The 24,987-nt window shown below is 45.8% G+C and overlaps 2 long non-coding RNA genes and 1 pseudogene across 4 annotated transcripts; all 3 read left to right on the plus strand.

The window, feature by feature from the left end:
• Nucleotides 1-1,034: 1,034 nt before the first annotated feature.
• Nucleotides 1,035-16,548, plus strand: LOC119089210. Its single transcript, XR_005093079.1, has 3 exons — nucleotides 1,035-1,109; nucleotides 14,433-14,614; nucleotides 15,151-16,548. It is a non-coding gene; the product is annotated as an uncharacterized LOC119089210 (long non-coding RNA).
• Nucleotides 16,549-16,764: 216 nt separating this feature from the next.
• On the plus strand, nucleotides 16,765-18,121 carry LOC119089209. 3 transcript variants are annotated; one of them, XR_005093078.1, is made up of 2 exons: nucleotides 16,765-16,985; nucleotides 17,900-18,121. It is a non-coding gene; the product is annotated as an uncharacterized LOC119089209 (long non-coding RNA). The 3 variants fall into 3 exon arrangements; XR_005093076.1 differs by lacking the exon at nucleotides 16,765-16,985 and adding an exon at nucleotides 17,006-17,412; XR_005093077.1 differs by lacking the exon at nucleotides 16,765-16,985 and adding an exon at nucleotides 17,419-17,605.
• Nucleotides 18,122-22,761: 4,640 nt separating this feature from the next.
• LOC114681344 overlaps nucleotides 22,762-24,987 on the plus strand; it is an 80,823-nt pseudogene continuing 78,597 nt past the window's right edge.

The raw sequence follows: 24,987 nt of genomic DNA on the forward strand, positions 1-24,987 counted from the left end.
GCCGCTAGGGAGCCCTGCTGGCGGGACACAGCCTGTCGGATCCACCAATAATTCTATTTCCTCAAGGGCCTTAGGCTTTGAGAAGTGCTAACAAAGTTCAGATATCGCTGGGGAGCGGGAGGAGGGATGAGGAGGAGACCTGTGGTTGGTATGTGAAATGAATAAAAAAAATTAATAAAAATAAATAAATAAAGTTCAGATAGCCCTAGGAATGGTACTCTACAAACTTAAAGGGGTCGGTGCCCGGATAATGGAGGGAGGGAGGCTGGGGGAGCAGCAGGATGTAAGGGAAAGATAGAGTTGATGACTGCCGCACGGTGGTCCCTAAGCAGGACACAGGAGCAGTCCGACGGGCAGAGGCCCGGGCAGTCACAGAGGCTATTGGGTGGCCTTTAGCGCAGACAGCCGGCACTCCAAGTGGTTATCGACTTCTGCTGCTTCTCCGCTCTTCCCATCACTGCTCCTTGCGCCTTAGCTCCTGTATCCTTCTCACGTCCCTCGGAAAGAGCATTGCTTCCCCACCTGGAGAAGGATGTGAGGCATGGCCTCCGGTGGAGCGAGTTTATAATGTTCCCGCTGCACAGTCGGGGCCCTGCCGTCCAGCTCTCTTCCCCTGCTGATGCCGGCCCTGCCGGGGCCTCAGTACCTGGGCTGAAGCCCACTCAGATGCAGGACGGGGAGGGAATTACCGCAGCTGGGGCGTCTGGGGCACTTAACGGAAAGCCGGTCTCTATGGCCAGAACGGGACCTCATTAGAAGGGCCGCCGGAGAAAGGTTCGACATCACAGTGAGTTAAAGCCACTGGGAGGAGGATTCGACGTCACAGCTAGTGCCCATCACGTGCTTGTGGTCAGCAGTTTCCATCAGAATTCAGAATTTCCAACTCCGTGCAGCTCCCTCTCACCAGCTTCCGCAGCCCGGGTCCAGCAGCCCGGGTCCGGCAGCCCCAGGCTCCTCCTACCTCTCTATTCTGCTTCCTATCTACAGGCTGATGAGTAGACGAGGTGTGGGTCTCCAGGCCTGCAGAAAAGTGACACCGCACTCCTGCCTCCACAGTGGAGTGATGCACAGAGGCTCACGAGGGAGGTGACTCACAGTGGATGGGGCAGGTACATAAGGAGAGGACCAGAGAGAGGACAACCAGACCTGTCTACTCTGTGTCTCCCTGCCTGGCCCCTAACAGTCTAGAAGTTTTAGTACATTTTGCCCCAAAGCAAAAAGCAGCATTTTGCTAGGAATTCCAGAGACCAAAATGGTCTCAATTGCCCCAGAATTCCTGAGGAAGAAACATCCCAGTTCCTTCTCCCACATGATGCTGCTGCCAGAAGCTGACTCTCGGGGGGTCCTTTCCGCAGCTCATGTCATCTGCCTCATCCCAAAGGAGGGTCACTTCCTAAAGACTGCCTTTGGCAATGACTGTAAGCACAGGAAAACAACTCAGGAGTCCCTCAGATACCTCACGATGTCCCCCAAACAGAGGAAGCTTATCTCAGAGCCAGAAGGAAAAAAGTCTGCAGAGAGTGGGCTGTGGGGATAAGGTCTGTTTTCCTCACTCATCCCAAGTGAGCACCCACTGAGTAATTATTACAAGCCAAGGACTATGCTGAAGGCTGAGGTTAACAGAAGTAAGGGGCACAGTAGCCTTGCTCACCTTGTAAAGACAACACAAAGTAGGAGACTAGCAGGTGGTCAGCTGGATGTACCTGTAGACACAGAAATGGGCAGCCAACCCAGCCACTGGGTAAGAGTTTTCCTGGAGAAAGAAATAGGGAAACACCAAGAGAGCAGAAGACACAGGCAAAGTCCTCAGAGACCTGGAACATTCCAGAAGAGCAGAAGGCCTCAGTAGTCATAATCTAGAAGACTGTCTTTACGTAAGACAGAGAGGAATCACCCGGACAGAGGCCACAAGTGGTCACTCTTGTAACTTAGAAGGCTGGCCTCAGTGAGGAGCCTGCATGGGAAGGCATAAGGGATGATGGACAACTGAGTCAATATGTAGAAGTAGACCAAGACAAGGGGGCAGATCAGATGCGGTAAAGGAGGAGAAACAACAGGATGAGGTGTCCTACTGGATATGGGATATACAAATAGTCTGATGACAACCAGCTCCTAGCTAGGACAGCAGAAGGACAGAGGAGCTGTGAACAAAGGTAGGGAGTATGTGACCAGAAGCAGGTTGTTGGGGAATGATTTAAAAGGTCAGGTTAGGGATGAAGATGCCGATCAGTGGGGAAGTGCTTGATTAGCATGTACAAGGCCCTGGCTCCAAGCTCCAGCCCTGCAAACAACAGTAGTGACCTGTGAGGTTGGAGTTGTGCGTGGTGGCATGTGCCTGGAATCTCCATACCCGGGAATTGGAACCAGGAAGACAGGGAATTCAAGGTCATTCACAGCTACATAGCAATTTTGAGGGCAACCTGGACTACGTAAGATTCCCATGTCAAACAAAACTAAGATCAACTTTGGATTTGCTGAATTTGTGGGACAAATGAGACTACAGAATTTGGGATCCCTGCCTAGATCTTGGAGGTTACAGGTTTAACTATAACAGGAACATGGAGTGTTAAATGAGGTGGCCCGGCTTGTGAAGGCTAACAGAGATCTAAATCAGAGTAGAGCTGAACACGATGATGGCTCTACCACAACCCAAGCAACTCAGGAGGGAGAGGCCCGAAGGGCTGCCACACGTCTGGGGTCAGCCTTGGGAAGCTCCAGTCCAGCTGGGGCTACAGAGTTAAGACTTACCTCAATACAATCAGTTATTGAAAGACACCTGTGGGTGGAAACGCGGGTCAGAGTTGGTTTTAGTTTCAGTCCTATTCATCTGCTCTGCTAGTGACATTAGGACCCAGTCTCTTTCTGCGCTCTGGCCCTGACTTCTATGGGATCAGCTTCATCCCGCAACTGGTTGCCAAGCTAGTTGCTACTTCCCCTCCAGATCCAGAGGAAAACCATCCTACTCGAAGATTTCCCAGAGGCAAAAGAAACGTCTTGCCCAGAAATGACCAACGAACGTTTCCCCCAGCCTGGGGCTTGAATTTGCTTCCACGCCCACCCTGGAACCACTTTCCCTGACTCGGCTCTGCTTAGGCCAAAGCTGCTTCCGCAGACACAGAGCTCAGGAGACGTTTCCACAAAGTATACAAGCAGAAGAGAATCCTGATATGAAAAACAGAATAGTCACCCTATTATCAAGAGAGACTGTACATGGAGGAGGCAATCTCAGTGTCACAAAGAAACGTGTGTTCCAGAGGGCAGAAGGCTGCCCAAACTAGAGGCCAAAAGACACTCTAAAGTTGTGTTTAAGATGTAGATGCCGGGATTCCATTCGGAAATTCCTCCTGGAAATTATAATCCCTGGAGGATAGCTGAGCCTTGGACAGACTTTTTTTAAGGTTTTTGTTTTGTTTTGTCTTGTTTTTTCTAGACAGGGTTTCTGTGTAGCTTTGGAGCCTGTCCTGGAGCTTGCTCTGTAGACCAAGCTGACCTTGAATTCACAGAGATCCACCTGGCTCTGCCTCCCAAGTGCTGGGATTAAAGGTGTGTGCCACCACTGCCCGCTTTTTAAGGTTTTTTTATTTCATGTGTGTGGTGGTAATCTAATTGTACTGAATTATTATTTTGATTGTATGTTAATAAATAAAGTTGTCTGGGGGTCAGAGCTATTAGAGCCATAGCAAGAGTGTGGCGGTGGTGGCACACGCCTTTAATCCCATAAGATCTCTGTGTGTTCAGGGTCAGAGCTATTAGAGCCATAGCAAGAGTGTGGCGGTGGTGGCACACGCCTTTAATCCCATAAGATCTCTGTGTGTTCAGGGATACAGTCAGCATTGGAGACATATACCTTTAAGACCTAGGGGGCTGTACATTCAGACGGTGACGAGGCAGTCATGTGTTTGGGTTTACAACCAATGAGAAGGCAGAACAACATACTTTAAAAAAACTAACCGACAGGAAGTAGGTCTCTTTTCGCGAAGCTGGGACAGCAGAAGGAAGGGTGAGATTTAGCTCTGAGCTCTGACCTCTTGGCTTTCTCTTTTACATTGTTTCTGTGTTTCTTATTTAATAAGACGGTTGGTTACATCAACATCTGGCGCCCAATGTGACAAGAATCCATTAAAAACTGCTTGGCTTGGCGGCAGGTCCGCTTTCCCGCAAGGGCGGCAGGCGGCCCGCGGCGGCGGCGGCAGCGGCGGCGGCACGTGGCGGCCGGCGGCGATCGGCTTCTTAGTCCTTAGCCTGGGTCTAGTTCTGCTTGACCTCAGGCTGGACTATCGGTGAGCTGCTTGCTTAAATCCTGCTTGCTTAAAGCCGGTGCTACAAACAACTCAGAGTTGCCCTGCCGAACAGGGCCCTGCCTGTAAAGCCAACGCACGTGGTCGGAGCTTAAGGAAGCCAGACCCAAGCCTTGATTCGGCATAAGAGGGAACACGTGGCTGCATTTAAACTTTAGCCAGCTACGCTTTCTTGCGCTCTCTCTCTCTCTCTCTCTCTCTCTCTCTCTCTCTCTCTCTCTCTCTCTCTTTCTCTTTGGATTTACACCTGGGACACTAGGTGGCTGCTTTGAAAATCCCCTCGGATTTCTACTGTTCTACGCAGATTTGGTAAGTCATAACATATCAGATATTTTAAAGGAAACTATCTAAAAGAGAATTTTTTCCACATTAAAAAAAAAATGGGTTTTATGTGTACATTGGAAGAAAATTGGTTTTTGTTCGAAATTTTAGGCAGTCTGGCAATGGAACAACTATATAATATTAGTATTGGTGGAATTATGCACCTTATCACTATAATAATCCACATTTTAATATTTAAAAAGATAGTCAATTTAAGTGCCAGGATAACAGCTTTAGAAGAACTTGCTAAACCTGTAAAAATTCAGACAGAAGAAATTAACAGTGAAGTTGTTTCAAGTCGGGATCATAAGGTTGCAGAAAGAAAGCCTGTTTTCACACAGTCACCCTTAATTTATCCTGTAACCGTACAGCAGATGCCTGATCAAATGGCTACACAAAATAATTGGGCTCCAATTGAAATGTTGGATTTAAAAAGGTTTAAGGAGGCAATAGTATCTTATGGCATGCATTCCCCATATGTAAAGCAAATGTTAAACTCTTGGTCAACATATAATAGGATAGTACCACAGGACTGGCGGGACCTGCACAAGGTGTTCTGGAACCCAGCCAGAGACTTCAATTTCTGACTTGGTTTAAGGAGGAGGCTAAAAACATAGAAAAACAATGGAGGGATAAAGGAATACAAGTTTGCCAGGATCAGCTTATGGGCGAAGGCCAATATGCTTCAGCACAAACACAATGTTTATATGATGTCCAAACCCTAATTTTATGTCGAACGGCAGCCTTGAATGCATGGGACAAAGTTGAGGAACCAGGAAAAAAATCTGAGTCATTTACAAAGGTGAAGCAAGGCCCAAAAGAGTCTTTTACAGATTTTTTACAAAGACTGGCTTCAGCAGTAAAGAGAATGGTCTCGGATTCAGAAGCTAGTAAGGCAATAATTGAATCTTTGGCCTTTGAGAATGCGAATGCAGCATGCAAAACAATAATCAGGCCATTAAGGGCAAGATCTGCACCTATGGAAGATTGGATTAGAGAAACAATTAATGTTGAAGCTGATGAGCATGATGATACATGGGTAGGAGAAGTAATTTCAAAAGGTTTGAGGAGTGTTAGATGTTTTGGATGTGGAAAGCAAGGACATTTGAAAAGGGACTGTAGACAGGTCATTCCCAGAAACAATGTTTCTTCAAGGAACAATGGCAACAGAAGGCCCCTTCCTTCTGGAGTATGCAGAAGGTGTGGTAAGGGAAAACACTGGACCAATGAATGTAGATCAACAAAGGACAGACAGGGTAATCCTTTGCCTCAGTCTTCGGGAAACTCCCAGAGGGGCCTCGCGCAGGCCCCCAGTGCAAATCCAGTTCAAACCTTTCCTGCAGCCATAGAGGAAATGCCTGCTCTGGAGAGCGATTAAATAACCAAATGCCTATTGGAATAAATCATGCTGGTCAGGATGATGAAACAGAGAGAATAGAAAATTCAGGAGAAAACATAAAGAAAATTTTTTGGCAAACTTCTATTAATGAACAAAGACCAAAATTAACAATAAAAATAAATGGTGTTTTGTTGTCTGGTCTGGTAGACACAGGTGCGGACGTTACCATAATTGCACCAGAATTTTGGCATCCAACTTGGCCTCTTCAGGAGGTAAACGTTCAACTGTTAGGAATTGGGACATTATCTCAGGTGAAACAGAGTGCAAGATGGCTCGAATGTATAGGTCCAGAAGGACAGAGAGGAAAATTAAAACCATATGTGGCTAACATAACTATGAACCTGTGGGGTCGAGACTTGTTGCAACAATGGAATACTCAGATTAACATCCCTCCAATCTCAGAAACAAATCATAAACTAGCACATGTTACTGAGAGAAATATTAGAAGATATTGTTCTAATGAGTGGTCACCAGCCATCCATATTATACAAGAACAGGGCACAATAACTGATGATCTTCCAAAGACACCAACAGCTCTACCTTTAAAATGGTTAACAGACAAGCCTGTATGGGTCCAGCAATGGCCTTTAACAACAGAGAAACTCCAGGCTTTAGAAGAGCTGGTAGAAGAACAGTTAAATGCTCAGCATATTGAAGAATCAACCAGCCCTTGGAATTCTCCTGTATTTGTTATTAAAAAGAAATCTGGTAAATGGAGAATGGTAACAGACCTTAGAGCAATTAACAAAGTAATTCAGCCAATGGGCTCTCTACAATCTGGGATGCCTTTGCCTACTCTGTTACCAAAAGGATGGCCTCTCATAGTTATTGATTTAAAAGACTGTTTCTTTTCAATACCCTTACAAGAAAAAGACAAAGAAAGATTTGCTTTTACAGTGCCTACTTATAATAATTCTCAACCGGTTAAAAGATTTCAATGGAGGGTCCTCCCACAGGGAATGTTGAATAGCCCAACTCTGTGCCAATATTTTGTACAACAGCCATTGGAAGTGATACGTAAAAAATTTCCTAAATCTATAATTTATCATTATATGGACGATATTTTACTAGCTGACTCAAATGCAGATACTTTAGAAATAATATTTGAAGAAGTAAAGAAAATTTTGCCTTGCTGGGGATTACAAATTGCTCCTGAAAAGATACAAAGAGGAGATTCTATTAATTATTTAGGATATAAAATAGAGCTACAAAAAATTAGACCCCAAAAGGTGCAAATTCGGAGAGATAGACTACAGACTCTTAATGACTTTCAAAGATTATTTGGAGACATTTCTCATCTACGAACTATTGTTGGGGTAAAAAATGATGAACTGACTAATTTGTTCAAAACCTTAGAAGGTGACAAGGACTTAAATAGTCCAAGAGAATTATCACCTGAAGCTGAGAAAGAATTAGCCTTGGTAGAAAAGAAAGTGCATGAAGGACACGTGAATCGTATTGATCCAAAGCTGGATTGCATTTTGGTTATCTTACCTTCTAGGCGTTCTCCTACTGGAATATTAATGCAGAGGGAAGATATTATATTGGAATGGATATTTTTACCAAATAAACCAAATAAAAAATTAAAAACTTATGTGGAAAAAATCTCTGACTTGATTTACAAAGGAAAATTGAGACTTCGTCAATTAGCAGGCATAGACCCAGCAGAAATTGTCGTACCATTAACTAAGGAGGACATTGAAAAATTATGGACAGAAAGTGAACCTTGGCAAAGAGCTTGCAGTAATTTTTTGGGAGAAATTAACAGCAAATATCCCAAAAGCAATAGAATTGATCTTATAAAGAGAGCTGAATGGATCTTGCCTCGAATTGTACGGCAAAAACCCATATCTGGAGTTCGTACATTTTATACAGATGCCAACAAAGAAGGAAAGGCAGGTTACAAATCAGAAAATTTAAGTAAAGTGGTTCAAAGTCCGTATAATTCAGTTCAAAAATCAGAATTGTATGCTATTCTGTTGGTATTAATGGATTTTTCAGAACCTCTCAACATAGTAACTGACTCTCAGTATGCTGAAAGAGTGGTGTTACATATTGAGACTGCAGAATTTATCCCTGATGCTTCAGAATTAACTTCACTATTTATTCAATTACAAGATACAATCAGGAAAAGGAATCATCCTTTATATATAACTCACATTCGATCCCATACTGGTCTGCCAGGCCCTCTAGCACAAGGCAATGATGAGATTGATAAATTATTGATAGGAAATGTGCTGGAAGCCTCAGAATTTCATAAAAAACATCACGTCAATAGTAAAGGTTTAAAAAAGGATTTTTCCATAACCTGGCAACAAGCCAAAGAAATAGTAAAGAAATGTCCTACTTGTTCCTTCTACAATCAAACGCCATTACCAGCAGGATGTAACCCAAAGGGTACTCAGAGAAATGAAATCTGGCAGATGGACGTGTTTCACTTTGCAGAATTTGGAAAACTGAAATATGTACACCACACCATTGATACTTTTTCAGGATTTCAATGGGCAACTGCTTTGAGTTCTGAAAAGGCTGATTCTGCAATCACTCATTTGCTAGAAGTTATGGCCATCATGGGTATACCTGCACAAATCAAAACTGACAATGCTCCATCATATGTCTCTGTTAAAATGAAACAGTTTTTTGCTTATTACAATATAAAGCATATTACAGGCATACCACATAATCCTACAGGTCAAGCAGTTATAGAAAGATCAAACAGAACTCTAAAGGATATGCTAAATAAACAGAAATGGGTAACAAAAACCCCCAGAAATAGACTGCATAATGCTCTTCTAACTTTGAATTTTCTGAATGCCAATGAGAAAGGAACAACAGCTGCAGAGAGACATTGGATAATAGAAAAAACTACAGAATTAAATCAGCCTATATACTTTAAGGATGTGCTGACCTCAGAATGGAAACCAGGGTATGTATTACATTGGGGACGTGGTTTTGCTTTTGTTTCTACAGGAGAAGATAAGCTGTGGGTACCATCAAAATTGATAAAGGTTCGATTTGAACAAGAGAGACCTCTTAATTGAGGAGGTGATAGTTCATCAACCAGCATGAACATCCAATTTAAACTAACTTGTATCAATAAAACATGCCTTTTCATTTAATCAGATAATAACTTGCCAAAAAGGAACATCCCCAAAATTAGTCTTGGGGAAAGGTTTTTGTTTTTGTCTTTTAGGAAAATGAAGGTTAAGGAATCTGAAGAACACTGGACAAATGAGACAACTGAAGAAAAGGGACAAATCATCTATCCCAAGAAACAGAATGAAACGGTGTATGGGTATATATTATCTAAAAAATTTTATGTCTTCCTAAATGTTTGTTTCTGCTTTTCTCTAAAGATTTAACACTATTGGTTTTCTAATAGTCCCAGTTCAATTAAAATTTAAAGCTGACTTTGGAGTTGGAGAATGGCTCTCTCCTTCTTTAAAATCAAGCATGTTGTTAAAAGGTAAATGCAAACTCCCTGTATCATGCCAGAATAAGAGCCATCTTCTGCTATGGTACAGGACAAAAGCAAAATTAATTAAGGGACTATTCTATTACTAATCTCAACTCTTTGATTCTATTCTGATTCTTTAAACTTTTCTCAAAGTATAAATTTTATATCAAAATTTACAAGATTAATATATATATATATATACATTTTAAACTTTGTTAAGATATGAATGGTCACATAGAGTACTAACTAATTCTAGAAAAAAGGCTAGCTGCATATATATGTTTTTGTGTTCGAGTCTCTTATCAGTTTTCTGCAGGAAATCACGGCCAGGCCTAACATCAACTGAAGTCTCCAGAAAGAAGATGGGGCCCCACAACAACAACAATTCCACGTGGACAATAATAATATCATTAAGCTGACAAACATCATCCATAGATCAGCTTTGAACTACAAGGTGCTCAGAGCAAATTTGAGATGACTAGCTGAGATGATCCAGTCTCAAAGACTACTTGAATAAGGACTTGAGATAAACCCTGAACTTTGGCATTATACACAGACTGGATAATGAAGGATATAGTTACCTCTCCTAGAATTTGACAATTAACCTAAAATTTTTCTTTCAGGATAAAGAAAACTTCGCCCATACCCAGCAGGAAGCAATTTTAAGAATACGACGCCCACATTCCCAAAGAGGTGGTGTGGGGCGGGTGGTTTTTTGGTCTTTTTAATGGGTTTTGGGTCTGGGATAATTTTCAGTATTTAGGGGGGTTGGTTACAAGTTATTGTCAAGGGTTAGGAAAAAGGCTAAGCAAAGGAGATTAGATTTAAGGTTCTTGTTTAAAAAAAAAAAAAGAAAGAAAGAAAAAAAAGAAAGAAAGAAAAGAAAAAGACAATTACTAGTTTTAAATACTTTACATTGGATTGAATTGTTTTATATTGTATACAAATTTGAAACTGATATTGTTAGAAAATGCTATATGTATATTTCTAATTGTATTTATTCCATCCATTTAACAATGTAATGCAAATTTCTGATCCTTGAATGTTATTATTATCAACTATTAGGATATAAAGAAATGAAAGCTAGTAGTTAGACATTATCATAGAACTTGTAGTCATATTAGATATGTTTTAAAAATTGAGCAGAGATGTTTTAGACAGGTCATCTTCAAACCCTTCAGAGATCTACAGAATATGGCATTTAAAATGTTTTAATAACTTAGAAAATTTTTCTTTTTTGAGACATGTCGGCTCCTGGCAGTACCAATCTACTTTAGAGAAAATATGGGCATTGAAGAAACTGCATATGGAGTCAACTTTCATTCTGGCAAAAGTTAGCCACTGGACAACAAAGTATCCTCGAATCAACAGGACAAAATGGACAGACAGATCACGAAACAAGGGACTACTGATTCTTGCCAAAACAAGTGTGGTTATGGCTTTATCAAAAGGCATCTTCTGAAGCCAGGACAATATGGCCCCATCCCTGAAGTGGCCTTCGCATCCGGAAAAGGTACAGTGCCCTTTTCTTTGAAGGCAGCTTAACAGGCAGAGGTCCGATGGATTCTGTTGTACAATGGAACAGCAGCTGAAAGCTCATGCCTCTCAAAAGTAGACTGGCATTTAATAGAGGGATGTGGAGAAGAAGGGGATGCTGAGATGAAGCCATATATACACAGCCAAGAAGAATGGACAGCTGAATTAAAAAACAGTCAACAATTTCCAGAATTTAAAATCCTGAATCATGACAGGACACTAGTGGAATTCAGGTGTTTCTGGTACGTGGACTGCTCTCACCCAATGTGAGGTTGAACTGTTGACCTTGTGTACATCCTACTTCCAAATGAGTCTGTCAGATACACTGAGCCTATAGGCTGAAGATGATGCCCCAACACTGCGGAGAAACCTCAGGTGACTGCCCAGGCAGCTGGCTGTTTCTGTCAACTCACAAAATTTTTTGGAAGTTGCTTGCATGCACTTCCTGTTTTTATTTTTGTTAGCTAATATTATTCCCTTCTTGGGTCTCTGAGGGAGTTGAAGATTAGTTAGTTATGGTTGAAGATTAGTTAGTTATAGTTGAAAATTAATTAGGATAGAAAGTGCATTAGATACATCTTGGATTTACCAAAATAGGATAGATAATGGAATTATTTTCTCTGATTTGTCAAATACCTGTTTAGGTATTTATTACTTGTATATATTGTATATAGTTATTGTACTTTTGTATATAGTTTTTCTTTTGTTAGTTATAACCTTTTGCTTTTTTTCTTTTTATTAAAATAGAAAAGGGGAAATGTGGTGGTAATCTAATTGTACTGAAATATTATTTTGATTGTATGTTAATAAATAAAGTTGTCTGGGGGTCAGAGCTATTAGAGCCATAGCAAGAGTGTGGCGGTGGTGGCACACGCCTTTAATCCCATAAGATCTCTGTGTGTTCAGGGTCAGAGCTATTAGAGCCATAGCAAGAGTGTGGCGGTGGTGGCACACGCCTTTAATCCCATAAGATCTCTGTGTGTTCAGGGATACAGTCAGCATTGGAGACATATACCTTTAAGACCTAGGGGGCTGTACATTCAGACAGTGACGAGGCAGTCATGTGTTTGGGTTTACAACCAATGAGAAGGCAGAACAACATACTTTAAAAAAACTAACCGACAGGAAGTAGGTCTCTTTTCGCGAAGCTGGGACAGCAGAAGGAAGGGTGAGATTTAGCTCTGAGCTCTGACCTCTTGGCTTTCTCTTTTACATTGTTTCTGTGTTTCTTATTTAATAAGACGGTTGGTTACATCAACACATGTGTATGAGCGTTTGCCTGCCTGCTGCCTACAGAGGCCAGAATAGGGCATCAGGTTCACTAGGACCAGAGTTATAACAGTTGTGAGGCACCATGGGAATGCTGGGGACCAAACTCGGGTCCTGAGGAGGAGCTGTAAGTGCTCTTAATTTCTAAGCTATCTCTCCATAAAAACTATGCAGCTCGGTTAGACTGTGTCTTTGGTTTGGTTTGGTTTTGAGACAAGGTCTTACAAGGTAATCCTGGCCAGCACTTTCTATGAAGACCTAGCTGGCCATGAATCACAGAGATGGCCCGCCTCTGCCTCTAGAGAGCTGGGATTAAAGGTGTGTGCCACATCCAGGTCTTGAAAGGGCTTTCAGTGATACCTGTGCATGGGTGCATATGTGTGTGCACTCATGTACACACACACACACACACACACACACACACACACACACACACACACAGAAACAATGATGTTCCCAGCAGAGGTCTGTAGACAAGACCCAGAACACATGCTGATGGGAAAAGCAGGATCCAGGGGAGACAGGGTATAATGAAAAGGGGGTTCTCAAAAGGACTCCCCAGAGCCTCTCAGTCATCATCATCAAGATGGGGGAAAGTTGGGGTCTCCACGCATGTGATGATACAGCCACTTAGAAATTTAGGAAAATCACCAGGTCTCAGTTTGGGGTGATAATGAGGGAAGAGAATGAAGAGGAGGAGGTCAGGTGAGGTGGTGCACACTTTGAACTCCAGCACTCAGGAGACTGAGGCAGGTGGATCTCTGGGAGTTCTAGGCCAGCCTGGTCTACACAGTGAGTCCCAGGCCAAGAACTACATAGTGAGATCTTCCCTGTCCAAAAAAAAAAAAAAAAGGTAAGGGCACCAATGTGTAAGTGGTCCCAGCTTAGCTAGCCATGGCCAGACATGGGGTAAAAAGCTAGAGTAAGATATTAAAGATGACGAGATATAGAAAAATAGATGACCTGAGAGATACAGCGAGAGGCGCAGTAGACATGAAGTCAGGCCGGATACCCTCAGCAGCCATCCAGGGTGAAGGTTTTCAGGACATAGGGAGGCGTCCCAGTGCGGTCCCAGTCAAGACAACTAGCCATTCGCTGAGGAAGGAGATTGTATATACATGTGTGGGAAATGCTGCAGGCCCCAGCTGGGTCTGCAGGTGGGGAGAGGGGGGCTCAAGAGGAAGGAACTAGAAGGGAAGGGTGCCCCCCCCCAACGAAATGGGGCTCTGCTGTTTATAAAAACACACGTGAACGAGAACACAGCCCGGAGGAGTAGCCAAGGGGAACAGGATCCTCGCTCTTCATTTTGGAGGCAACTCCACAGTGGATAGTAATTTTTCTTCTTGAAAGTGAAATATCTGTAGCGTGAGCTCCAAGAACTTGAACCCCACGGCCCACTGCTTTTCATCCTTGGCTCTGGCTGAATGGGAGACGCTGGGATCCGTTCTGCAGGAGGCCAGACCAAGTTATACTCTTGGCTGACTTCCTTGGCGGATGGGATCGGGTGAAGAAGAATGGGCTAAGAGATGGATGGAGAAGAGGACACACCTGGGGAGGAGGCAGGAAGAATAAACAGCTCTTCCTAATGCACCTGGAAAAACGTTAGGGGAGGGAGTGGCCAAACGCCTAATCCACGGCCTCTGCTGTCTTGCCCAGGGTCCTTAGGCCAGGAACGTGGGCTCTGGCCTGACTCCAGAGGAAGAAGAAGGTAGGAAGCAGCAGTCTTCTCAGCCGGGGTAAGTCAGAAAAACAAACAAATAAAAAAAGAAGGACACCAGTTTGGAGAATACAAACCACACCTGCCTCAGCCTACACAGGCAGAACTTCTCCAGGGCACTGGCCACATTCAACCCCAAGGTCCAAAGTCAGAGGACCAGAGACTTTGAATGGCAAATGCCGATGCTCAGCGCTTTGGCCTTGCCCTCTGTCCTGGAAGCAGCATGGTCTGCAGATTCTGGACTCGGAAAATGCTCAAGGAGAGCTCAGTCCCTAACCTCTACCAAGCACCAGGAGGTCACAAGGTCAGAGACAGCCTTTTGCCCCTTCCTGCCCCCTCACTGGGCACTAAGAATAACCTCCTGCTGGGGATGAGGCAGGCTAAAAAAAGATTTAATTACAGTTTCTGTTTCTGACCTTGATCCTCCACCCCCAGGAGCGGCCATCTTTGGTGTCAACAAGAGGTCATCGGCCTAGCTGCCACCACAGGTCAAGTGAAACCGTGGAAGACACTCTCAGAAGTGGAGAGAGGCCCCCACTGCCCAACTCATTCACTCTCCGGCAGTCCCTGAGCGCTGGTAAAAACCAGAGACATCCATCCTGAACTACCTTGTTCAGGTAAGATGGAAGATGCCCGTAAGTCTTTCAGCGACTGGAGAGGTCTCCCTCCCAGAGGGTTGCCAAGCCAGAACCTCCGGTTTCCAAATCTCACCTCCACCGACCTCCACCATATTACTGCTTTTTCTCCTCCAATCCTAATGGCATCACATAGGACCTCCTCGGATGGGACCTGTCCTTCACGGGGGATTAAACACCTGGGTTTCCTGGTTGCCCACCACTCTCTGGACCACTTACCCACTCTCTCACCGTGCCCCCCCCCCAGGTTCCAGAAGCTGTATAAAACTACTAAGTCACCAACCAGACATCTTGCAGGACTAACACACCCTCTTAAACTGTGAGCTGGTGTGGAGCAACTTCCAAGAGACCCCTTAAGCATGGCCATCTGATGCTTCCTAGAACAAAACCAAGAAAAGGGGGGGCGGGGTCTGTAGAGCCATGAGAAAACTCTCCCTCTGGCTTGAGAACTCACCCACTGGGGTTCTGATAACTACCCGCCTTTGTTGTCTAAGAATCTGAGTTTGGAATCCCTGCAGGAGATGGGAGGAGCGGCCGCGGAGATGAAGGAAATAAAAGCTTTTAGACAGGGCCCTTCGTGCCAAGAATACCTCCGGAGGTCCACAAGTACTCACAAGACCAAAGGGAAGCCCGTGCCAATATCTCTGTTTGTTGACTCATTGAAATATTCCATCCCGGGGTCATTGCCATTGAAAACATCTCCTCCATCTGGAACCTTCTCCGCACCGAGGACACAATTGCTTCATTCATCTCTTCCGCGGAGGAAGCTGTCACCAAGTCTCGGCTGCCTCCACCAGTGGCTGGGTGAAGTGACAAGCCCGGCCTTGCCCACGGAGACACCAAGAACCAAGCTCTTGTGTGGGTCGAGTCTTGGGTGTCTTTCCCACCCTGCGGTCTGCACCCTCCCCCTTGCTCACAGCCCTGCCCCATACAGCTCCCTCTCCAAAGGAATCAGGCAGGCAGGCAGGCGGGAATAGAAGTAGGACTTCCCATCCCCATCAGCATCCAGGGAGATTCACACAGGGCACACCCCAGGCCCACGAGGAGGAAGGGACTCTTCTAATGTGCCTTCTAGGTGTGTGTGATCTTTACAACCTGACACTGGCCTTTTGTGAAAGAAAGAAAAAAAAACAACCAACAACAAAACTGTCAAGGGTCCCAGTGGCAAGGGAGGAAGAAACTTGAACCCAAGGAGCTACTACCAGTTGAATGTGGGCAATCCGTTAAGGTTCTGAATTTGGTCCTGTGTCTCTCTGATGGGAAGACTTAACTCCAGGTCCCCTTTAACCCAGAGGACTGTGAGGAGGGAAGCCAAGCCCAAGTAGGAGTGTGATATGCAAGGGTCAATGGGCTATGAGCTCCACAGGACAGGTTTGAGCCTCCTGCACCCGCATCTGCGACAAGCTGAGCCGCATCAGTGCCCGGCATAAGACCAGCTCACACTTGACGTTGGAGTAGAATAAGAGGGACCTGGGGAGAGTTTCTGATGGTCCAGACAGTCAGGAGGAAGGGTTCGGAACAAGGAAGGAAGCATGGTGTGGCAGCTCACTCTGGCTCAGGCCTGAGCACACCTTCTGGGGACAGGAACCCGACCAAGGACCTCCAAACTCAGCTTGACCAGCCAGACCCATTTCCGTCTTCGGGGAAGAACCTTGGGACCCTCTCGCAAGAGGTTAAGACCGAGTGACCTAAGCCACAGCACGCTTCACAGGGAGATCTAAGCCAGAGCGGGCAGCAGGGGTGGACCGCCTCACGGACAGCCATCACTCCTGGGTCACATAGAGAGCTTGGGCTTGGCTGATCTGAGAGGCAGCATCCAGGCAGGGTTTGGTTAGCGATGCGTGGGAAATGAAACAGATTCTGTGTTTTCATTAACTGCTCTCAATTCCATGTCGCAGAGGTTAGCATTCCTATTTGATTCCTTTAGCGAGCGCAGGGCCAGAGACTTAATGGGTTTCCTGATTCCCTAGGCAGTGCCTACTGTGCTCGGTGCCCGGTGAGCAGCTGACAGACAGCCACTTGAGGGAATGGAGGCAACAAGAGCACAGAGGAAGGTCAGACACCAGGACCTATGAGACACACACACACACACACACACACACACACACACACACACACACACACACACACACACGGCGGTGGGGGGGGCGCGCGCAAGCTGGCCCGCTGGGGTGCCAACGCATCTGGGGCGGCGGGCTGGCAGAGGGCAGCAGTTCGGGCAGGAAGGATGCCACTCTGAAGCCACTTCAGTTCCTGAGCAGCCTCCAGCCCAGGCAGGAAGCAAGCCTGCCCCCACCGATCTGCAGAGCCCATCGGCCTCCCTCCGTAACACAGCAAGGCTGTAAATCAGGGGGTAGGAAGGAGCTGTCTCGCGTTTTTTCCTGCCCGGCCAGACAGAAACACGCACTGCCAGGGAAGGGCCGCAGACTTGGAAAACCAAGTGCTACTGCGCATGGGTTCTTTCAAGGCAGGAGGGACTGGGCTGGTGCTGAGCTGGGGGTCCCGCTCGCCTGGCCCACCTCCGATGGAGAAGCGGCCACCCTGTCCCAGCAGGCTCTTTGGTGACGGATCTCCAGGGCCAGGCTGGCCAAGCAAGGCTGGCGGTACTCAATAGCTGCGGCTTCGGCTTCGGGCACAGCCCGCAGGAGGCTGCGCAAAGGGAATTTTCCACTGTCAGGTTTCATTCAGCTCACGCCACCACCACCGCCTGCCTGTTTACAGCGAGCGGAAAGGTGCAGCCACCCCCGGGCGGGCGGGCGCACCCTCCGTGGGATGCGAGGGTGGGTAACAGGAGTTCTTGTGTGTCCTGACCCTGACGGCTCCACCTGGGGTGCGCGGAGGCGCGGTACCCAGAGAGGAGCAGGGCCCTGGGTGGAGTAGAGGGCACAGGAAGCCACTGCAGTGGCTGCCCTCCCTCCCTCCCTCCCTCCCTCGGATGCTCCCTTGCCTGGGACTGAGAGATGTCCCGCGTGGGTGAGTGCTCCCCTTTCCTGGCGCTGCGCCTCCCCCCTCCCCGGAACTGCCCCCGCTCAAACAGTGCTGCCATGCCCTCTGGGTAGTGTTTTCATTCCAGGCCGGGGATCCGGTGGTGGGAAGCAGGTAGGAAGCCATATTTCTGGGGGTTAAATGAAAATATATATATTTAGTGCTTACAGAAAGCCAAATATTGGGTTAGAAGCCAGGAACGGAGAGGGAAAAAACCCAAAGCAAACAACGAGGGAAGAAATTCCTACTAAACAAGCTTTCTATTCATTCTTCTCATCCCAGGTGCAGAGCCTGCAGGGAGAACTCACGACGAATGCAGGACTTTAAGACCCCAAGCTCAGATTCTACAACACCCATGGGATCAAGAGGTGTGCAGACGTCGTCACCCCCCCCCAAATGTCAATATCTGGTTCGCCATAGCACCCCAGAGGTCATTAAAGTGGCTCTAAAACCCTTTGGGAGTGGAGAGGAAGAATGAAATAAATTGTACCTGGTTTGACCCTACACAAGTAACAGCCTCTCCGGACCTCATCTATGGGATGTGGGGAGGGATTATGATTTCACATGTCGTAGCAACCTGTTCTGTTTCAGCCTAAAGTTAGGCCTCACACCAGTGGTGCCCATCTGTGTAGTGGGGTCTTGGAAGAACAGACTCGTATACTTCAGTCTGCACCCCCTGCCCTTGGCCCTTCATAGAGCAAACTCCTAGGGTCTGAGATAGAAACCTCCAACGCCAGTGGTGTGCTTCTAGAACCTTCTCAGATCACTTCTAAGGTAACAGTTGATCTGAGGGACAGCAGCAGCCAGCCTGACTAACTGGAAAACTGAGGGGCTCTCTGTCACAGGGAAAAGCTGGTGGGTAGGTACAAGTGAAGAACTAAGGGAAGAAGCCTCTTCTGCCTCCTGGACACCCCCAGGCTGAAGAGGTGCTTGGGAGAGATTGTGTCTCCATTAGAAGCAGAAGTTGTACGCCAGGAGAGAAAAAAAAAAAACAAAACTGGATTTTGACCAACCGGAAGAAAGACTGTCTACCCTAATGCATCTCCATGGCTCTTGGCTCTCCACACTTTGTAATCTGGTACCTCACACTTCACAGGCAGAAACATTGACTTGAGGAAACTCTCAGGCTGCCATCTGGTATACCTCCAAGGAGTTGCTCTGAAGAGACCAGGCTTCAGTTCCTACCAGCAGGGACTCGCAGACACACATCTTTGGGTCAGTTATGGGACCAGGTACGAGACCTTGAGAGAGGACCTGCAGAACTAACCACTGACAAAATTGCTAAATAAGACAAATCCTCTGGGCTGGCTCAGAGGTTAAGAGCCCTGATTGCTTTTCCAGAGGACCTGGGTTCAATTCCTAGCACCTACATGGCAGCTCACAACTGTCTGTAACTACAGTTCCTAACACCCTTACACAGGCATACATATGCAGGCAAAATGCCAATGCACATAAAAAATAAATGAATCTTTTTTTTTTTTTATGGTTTTTCGATACAGGGTTTCTCTGTGTAGCTTTGCACCTTTCCTGGAGCTCACTTGGTAGCCCAGGCTGGCCTCGAACTCACAGAGATCTGCCTGGCTCTGCCTCCCGAGTGCTGGGATTAAAGGCGTGCGCCACCACCGCCCGGCAAAATAAATGAATCTTAAAAAAGATGGATCCTCATGAACTTGCTCCTTTATTTCTTTAAGCTCTGTGGGTTGTATTACCGGTCATCAGATTTCCAGAAACTAAAAATTGTCCCTACATGTATCTAATAAGTCACCACCTATCTCCTGGATTTGCACTCCCAATCTTTTTTTTTTTTTTTTTTTTAAAGGTTTATTTATTTATTATGTATACAGCCAGAAGAGGGCATCAGGTCTCATTACAGATGGCAGTGAGCCACCATGTGGTTGCTGGGAATTGAACTCAGGCCCTCTGGAAAAGCAGTCAGTGCTCTTAACCTCTGAGCCATCTCTCCAGCCCTTGCACCCCCAATCTTACCATCCCTCACCTTTACTGCCTTGTGAGCCCTGGGCCTGCCTCACCAGGATTACAGAGACTTCTCACCAGCTGGTAACCCTGGATGGCCCTTTCTGGTCTAACCAGAGCACTGCTTCTAGAGTGTAGCAGGAATCTTAAAAGTTCTTATTAATAAAATCAAACCCGAGGCCAGTTATTGGGGTCCATGCTGGTAGATCAGAGAGACAGAATAAGCCACAGCTATCTCACCTCGCCGGATCCTCAGCTGGTCTTGTCTCCTCAGACTGGAGGCCTCTGAGTCCTCATCCGGAATGGGTCTCAGCTGAATTACTGCTCAAAAGCCTGAATGCTTAACCAGCCAAATTCTTAACCAGCCAAAATGCTCTAGTTTCTGGTTCTCACGCCTTATATATCTTTCTTCTTTCTACCACCACTCCCTGGGATTAAAGGCTGGCTTTCTGGGATTAAAAGCATGTCACCATGCTTGGCTATTTCCAATGTGGCCTTGAACTCACAGAGATCCAGAGGGATTTCTATCTCTGGAATGCTAGGATTAAAGGTGTGAGTGCCACCATTTTCTAACCTTTGTATCTAGTGGCTGTCTGTTCTCTGACCCCAGATAAATTTATTAAGGTACACAATATTTTGGGGAACACAATACCACCACATTTCCACAGTTGTCTCCCTCACCTCCAGGCAATTTTGTACTAAATGTCTACCGTCTAATGGACAAAAATCTGAATTCAGTCTGGAGCATGCAAAAGCTTTCCATCCTTGAAGCTGACTCTATCTGCTCCCATCTCCCTGGTCCCCAGTCCTAAGGATGTTTTTTGATTAAAAGGCTGCTGGACTTCTTGTCAAGATGGAATAGTGAATACCTCTCTATTCCAGCCACAAGGCACCGGTGAGTGCTCAATACACAGCGTTGGGCTGAAAAAGATGGTGAGCTTCTGTGAGGTAGATGCAGGGCAGAGCCTGAAGCCAAGCTGTTGACTCGGGGGTGCCAGGCTCTGGGTTCCCAGGGATTTTTAAAGAGGCCGGACACAGAGTTACACCTGAAAGGTCAGTGCCTCCCTAGGCACCAGGAGCCTTCTGAGGACGATTAAGTTCACTTTCTTGCTCTGGGTTGGATGAGGCCTCTCTAAAGAGTTCTGGCCCCTTTCCACTACACAGGAGCATATTCACTTTGGAGAAGTGTCTAGATCCTCACTTATGAGTAGCATACATTTTTAATGTCCGTTTTACATTAATAGAAACATTTACTCTTCAAAACAAAAAAGGTTTCCTGGGAGACAGGAAGCCGGAGGAAGATGCGGCTGTGAGATTCTGTGGACTGGGTAGACTGACCCAAGAGGTTAAGAAGAACACAGCCTTACAAGGAGGAAGCCACCCACCAGCTCCACTTCCAGATGGGGGTTAGTCTAGCACACGAGAAAGAACCATGAAACAATACAGGACCTTTTTTTTCTGGAATGAGGGATTAGGAGACCAACCACAAATCTACTAACTGCACCCTCAATTAAAAAAAAATAAATAAAAATAAAAAAAGACCTGAACACACACACATTAGAGTGTATGTGGGACAGAACTGCCTTTCAAAATGGGTCTACAAATCAAACTTCCAAAATACATACCATGAAGAAATCTAATGTTCTTTTTCAGAGGATGGTAAAAATCAACATGGCTTTATTTTAGTTGAGAATAGTTTACAGAGTGGTGTAGAAAAGGCCTTCACACACGTTTTTTTTTAATCTATATTGCGCCAATAAATTTGAAAGGCAAAATAGCGACTAAAAACATGCAAGAAATATTAAGTGGAAATTTAATCCATTAAGGTAGATAAGGAGCATGTGGAAAGTTAAAAAAAAAATAAAGAACCCATTGGAAATCTGAGCTGAAAAAATAAAATTGGTGATTTTCTTAAAAGTCAACATTCAGGTTAAACTCTAGACTGTCTGTCATAAAGAGAAAACTGATGAGCGATGAACTGGAAGGCAGCAAGGAAAAATTCATCCAAAATAATGGAGCACAGAGAATCCAAGAGTGCTGAAGACAAGTTATAACATTAAGTGGATGGAAAGACTCGTGTCCAGGGGAGAATCTAGAACAAAAGGATGGAAATGGCCATAAGGTGGTTTTTTGATAAATTTGTTTTTGTTCCTATCGGCCTGCTTACTTTTAGCTTCTAAACGTTTCTTTTGTGTACAGATTCAGGTGAGTCACTGCCCTCAAAGGAGGGAGCAGCAGGTATCCTGGTCAGACCGGATTTATGGGAAGTCTGGCTGGATTCTGCTTCCACAGCCAGTCATGCACCCCAGGGCTACACGGAAAGTCAGCTATCTGCAGCGATGATGTCCTGTGTTTCACTGGTATCTTGGTGATAACAGCAACTTCCTGATTCCATGGACCACAAGGACGGTGTGATCTGAAAGTGCGGTTCTCCTACCAATCTTCCTTCCAGGGTTTTTGTCTGCATCTGCGCTGTTCTTAGAGCTGGTGGGGGAGGAAGGGGGTGGGAATGGCTCAGTGGATCAAACGCTTACTGCACATGTGTGAGGACCTGAGCGAGGATTACCAGGACTCACGTGGAGCTGGGCTTGGTCAGGAGCACAGTGGTAGGACAGGAGCATCCCCAGAAGTCTGCAAGCCAGTTAGCCTCTCGTCAATAGCAGTAAACAAAAAGAGACCCTGTCTTGAGGTAGAAAAGTAAGGACCGCCACCCGAGACTGCCCTCGGGGCATGAGCACCATGGCATACTCATGCTGGTACTAACACACCATACATACACACACACACACACACACACGCACGCACGCACGCACGCACGCACGCACGCACGTGACTTTTTCAAAATGTCTCCCAAGAATTCTTGCATTGAAAACTTAATCCTAAAGTCATATTTGGAAGTTATTTAGAGGTGAGGAGGGCCTGTGAGAGCCGATGAGAATGAAATGAGGTCATGAAGGGAGAGAAAGCCCAGTGAGGTAACCTTGGCACACTTCCTCTTTCTCCCCATGTGGTACCCTTGGCCTTGTGATGCAGCAGCAACCAGGCCTTTATCTCTGCTCCTGCTTGAGACACTAAGGCAGAGAGACAAGTTTCAAGACAGTCTAGGAAACGCAGCAAGACCCCATCCAAAGAAAAGAAGGGCTTCCTGTCGCAGCCGCCATCGGAGAGCAGCAGCCATGGCCCTGCGCTACCCCATGGCCGTGGGCCTCAGCAAGGGCCACAAGGTGACGAAGAACGTCAGCAAGCGAGACACAGCGCGGGTGCCTGATCAAGCACACCAAGTTCGTGCGGGACATGATCCGGGAGGTGTGCGGCTTCCGCCCTACGAGCGGCGTGCCATGGAGCTGCTCAAGGTGTCCAAGGACAAGCGTGCGCTCAAGTTCATCAAGAAGAGGGTGGGCACGCACATCCGCGCCAAGAGGAAGCGGGAGGAGCTGAGCAACGTGCTGGCCACCATGAGGAAGGCCGGCGGCCAAGAAGGACTGACCCCACCCACCCCCAATAAACGTTGCTGCAGCGCAAAAGAAAAAAAAAAAAAAAAAGAAAAAGAAGGAAGAGATAGGCTGGGTGTGTCTCGGCAGTAGAGCACTTGTCTAGTTGGGTCGCAAGTCCCTGGTTCTGTACCCATCATTATCATGAGAGGCAAGAGGAGCTAGCAGCATGCTTCAAGAACGGAACTAAATAGACCTTTCCTTTTTTAAAATAATTTATTTATTTTTTTATTTGATGTGCATTGGTGTTTTGCCTGCATGTATGTCTGTGTGAGGGTGTCAGATCTTGGAGTCACAGATAGGTATGAGCTGCCGTGTGGGTGCTGGGCATTGAACCTGGGTCCTTTGGAAGAGCAGTCAGTGCTCTTAACTGCTGAGCCATCTCTCCAACCCATCTTTATTCTTTATAAATTGTCTCGTATTATGTATTTTGTTATAGCAAAAGAAAATTCATTCAGGCCATGTGAAATGGCCCAGTAGGTAGAGACACTTGCCACCAAGCTTGATGTCTCGGTGGTTAAGAGCATTTTCTGCACTTTTAGAACATCGGAGTTTGGTTCCCTACCACCTGCAAAAATCTTTTAAAAAAAAGGCTGAGCAGTGGCGGCGCACGCCTTTAATCCCAGCACTCATGAGGCAGAGGAAGGCAGATCTCTGTGAGTTCAAGGCCAGCCCGGTCTACAGAGTATTAGGATAGCCAGGGCTACACAGAGAAATCCTGGGGGCAGGGAAAGAAAAGGAAAAAAACAACACTGCAAGTTTCTAGAATAGGAAAATATATATTATATATTTCAAATAAAAATATACACATAAGCATACATATGAGGCATCAATGCTTTCTGACTCTGGAGGTAGAGGCAGGAGGATCAGAAGTTCAAGGTCATTCTCAGCAACATAAGACATTCAAATTGCCTAGACTACTTGAGACCCTGTGTGGAGGAGGACAACAAGAAAACAAAACAAAACAAAATGTTATCTAGAAATAGTGAGACACGGTCCCCAAAATGGTAAGGAAAAAACTAACAAATTCACATTTGATAAAATGGTAATCAACTGTAAAGATAGAGGGATTTTTTTTTTTCAAGTACAAAATGTCTAATCTAAGTATTATCTCTAGGGAAGGGACTGGAGGGTGTGACATACAGAAATAAGGAAGCTAACCAAGAAAGAGGAAGCCACAAGATACATAAAGCTAACCCTGAAAAGAGGAGATACCAAGACAATGGTTGTACTGGAGGAGAAGGCACTGGATTGGAAAGCTCCAGGAAGGATGGCTTCCGGAAGAGAAGACAGGTACACCTCGAGGAAACTTGATAATAAAAATAGAGAAAGGCAGGCAAGTTACACATCTAGATCGTGGCCAACCTGGTCTACAAAGTGAGTCCCAGGCCAGCCCAGGCTACAAACTGAAACCCTGTCTCAACAACAACAAAAATAAAATAATAAACTAAGGCAGGTGTGATGGCCCATGCCTTGAGTTTGAGGCACAGACAAGGAGAATGTCCACCCAAAGATGTCAAGGTCGGAGCCTCTGAAGAAGCTTACCCAGGCATTATGAGCATGGGATATGAAGGAGACTACCCAAAGAGCCAGTTGATAGAGCTGGAAAAGGTTGAAAGTTGCTTCTGAAAAAGGAAGTGAGCATAGGCTATTGGTCTTGTAGCATTCGGAAAGTCTTGCACAATTTCACCATTTTAATTATCTCTGTGTGAATTGGAAAGGAAGATAAAACTTAAGCGGGGGCAGCTCTTGTGCTATACACTCCTAATTCCAGTACTCAAGAGTTGGAGGCAGGAGATTGCAAGTTTGAAGACAGCCTGGACTACACAGCAAAACTCTGTCTCAAAAAAACAAAACAAAAAGAAATGCTGGGTCCTTGAGGTAGCTCAGCAGGGAATCCTGAAA

This window comes from Peromyscus leucopus, chromosome 17 (assembly GCF_004664715.2).
Source record: "Peromyscus leucopus breed LL Stock chromosome 17, UCI_PerLeu_2.1, whole genome shotgun sequence".
Classification (NCBI taxonomy): domain Eukaryota; kingdom Metazoa; phylum Chordata; class Mammalia; order Rodentia; family Cricetidae; genus Peromyscus; species Peromyscus leucopus.